Raw genomic sequence first — 2500 nt, forward strand, 5'->3', positions numbered from 1 at the left:
GCGTGTATGAGGGATACGGGGTATGGGGTATGGGGTATGGGGTGAGGGGGCTGTGGGTGTAGGGGTCTATCTAAGGGGAGGGGGGAGGTGGCGGGGGGAGGGGAGAGACCATTTGCATTTGCGAGGGGATGGGGTGGGGGTTAAGGGGCGAGGGAGAGGTAGGGGTGGGGGTGTGGGTTGTATGTTCTCCGTTCCCGACCGTTGCGTGTTTTTATTGATGATGATTGTATGTTTTGGGTTTGTTTTTTTGTCTTGCTTTGTCTTGTTTGTGTTGCTTTTGTCATTATTTTGGGGTGTTCTTTCTACATTTCAATAATATATTTATCATGATTTTTATCTACTTTTTCATCTTCGTCTTCCCTTCTTATTCTTATCCCCCTTTTCTTCTCTGTTTTCCTTACGCTTTGCCTTTCTTTGTTCCTTCGTTTGGTAGGCGGAGGTCTTCTGTTCTCCGCAGTCTGTCGACGGAGTGTGATATAACGGTGTTAAGATCTATTTCTTGACGAAGGTCTCAGTCGCTCTCTCTCTTTTTTATAAGTTAATTGTTATTGTTATCAAGGGTTATTTTTTGCGCTGAAGGAAAACAGTTTGTTTATGTGGAGGAAGAAGGGGGAAGGGGGAGGAGAGGGGTAGAGATAATGGCAGGGAATAGGAATGAGAGGGGAAAGATACGGGCAAAAGAAGGGAGGCGATGGCCGAGACGAGAAGAATGGGGAGAGGAAGGAACGAGGGATGGAGGGAGGGATGGAGGGAGGGAGGGAGGGAGGGAGGGAGAGACGGTGGTAGAGTCGAACAAGGCTTTATTAGCGGGGAATTAACACTGATGTGGCATTATCGTGGGGAACAAGCAGGGAATTTCGTTGGGGTTTCCGAGTTTGTATCCTTGTTTGTGTGTTTGTTTTTCCATGTATAGTTTGGGTGGAATGAATGGTATTATTTTCGGATTTTTAAAAAATCAGCTTGTGCCTCTCTTGAAATATATATTTTCTATGCGGTAGTTTCTGTGATTGCGCTCTCTGTTTAGACTGGGAGCGAGTGTTTTTGACGATGGAAATCAGCGTGTCTTGTAACGGTGAACGCGATGGTTAAATCTCCTTATTTCCCCAGTTTCCCCAGGGACTTTCAGATCCTTTTAAAGCGAGTGCCAAGCTCGAGAGAGACCGATAATAGATGACGCAGCCATCGGCGAGGTGCCCGAGGAGAGGTCGTGCGCTCAGACCCCGCGGCCGCGTAAGCCCCGAGCGAACGCAAGACGCGGCGCAGTCGTCTTAAGGAAGGTTTTTTTGCGTGTGCGTGATCGACGGGAAGGGAGTCGAGTCGAGCGGCCTGACCTTTGACCTCGCATTACGGGACTTAAGGAGTGTGTAAAGAGGAAAGTCCGTGAGTGTTTGCGCGTCGTTAAGCGCAGGATGGATCCCCCGCCTTGAATCAGCGCGCCTGCAAGCACACGCCGATGATGTGAAAAGGCGGGTGAAGCGAAGAGAGGAGGAGGAGTGGAGGAGGTGGAGAAGATTAGGAAGGAAAGGGGTAGACGGAATGTGAGAAAGAGAAAAGGAAAAATAGATAAAAGAACTCTATCAATATGTAACACAGGAAAGAGGTGAATAGATGAAAATGAAAGAAATGAGATAGACCAGAACAGGATGTGAGACAACAGAAGGGCGGGAAAATTAATAAAACAGCGAAAATCAGACGAAAAGAAAGAAGAAAGATAAAGAGAGAGAGGGAGAGGGACACACTCTCCTCCCTCTTCCGCAGTGGCACCACCTCCAACATGGTCAACGTGCGGTGCCTCGCGTGCCAGGTCAAATACCGAATTTTGGCCGCCAAGAACACCAACCTGCTGGACTGCCATGTGCCCGTGCCAGTGTCCCCGGAGCCGCGCTTCCCGTACAGGGCGCCCAAGCTCAGGAAACCACGCTCCTACAATAGGGTGAGTGCCAGTCCGGGCGTCGCAGGGTGCCTCGGGGCGTCTTGGGATGCCCTGGGCTCTCTTGGAGTGTCTCAGGGGATCTTGAGGGTGTCCTACGGTGGTTGGGCTAATTTTAGACATGCCTGCGGGCATTGGGTTTAGAGAGCGGGGAGATAAGGTAAGAAGGGAAAAAGATGAATTGGGAATAGGGATGCAGGCTGGAATGGGCATTGCGAGTTTTTGGTTTCTGCTATTTTCCATTTGTCTGGAAGTTGTGAAAAAATGCGAGTGTATTAATGGTCCGTTTCGATGAAGCCGATTGGCACGTCGAACGGTCTGGAACGTGCCCTTTTTCCTCCTCCGTTCTCCGTGTCGGATGATAAAGTTGGTGTCGGTTTGAGTCGCTTTCGGATGAGTGTAATTTCACCTTTTCTTCGTTCGGGGAGTGAATGGAAGGATGTTTCGGTCGTCAGCAGCTCTTAGTCGTCGTTATTTATGGGTCTCCGGTCCCGGTCTTCGGTCGTCGATTGGACGCCCTCAGCTGCACCTGTTGTACCTGTAATTTATATGTACGCCTTATCAGGTTAG

General features: G+C 49.7%; 1 protein-coding gene and 1 long non-coding RNA gene across 12 annotated transcripts in view; both read left to right on the forward strand.

Annotated features, from left to right (window-relative positions):
• LOC138864027 (uncharacterized) overlaps positions 1–1710 on the forward strand; it is an 8150-nt gene extending 6440 nt beyond the window's left edge. Inside the window, exon 2 of the long non-coding RNA XR_011399062.1 lies at positions 1108–1710. This is a non-coding gene — a long non-coding RNA (uncharacterized lncRNA). The remainder of the gene's footprint in view (positions 1–1107) is intronic.
• LOC113824267 (uncharacterized) overlaps positions 1–2500 on the forward strand; it is a 128742-nt gene that overhangs the window by 58243 nt on the left and 67999 nt on the right. The gene's annotated exons all lie outside the window — the stretch shown is intronic.

This window comes from Penaeus vannamei, chromosome 14, assembly GCF_042767895.1.
Source record: "Penaeus vannamei isolate JL-2024 chromosome 14, ASM4276789v1, whole genome shotgun sequence".
Lineage (NCBI taxonomy): Eukaryota > Metazoa > Arthropoda > Malacostraca > Decapoda > Penaeidae > Penaeus > Penaeus vannamei.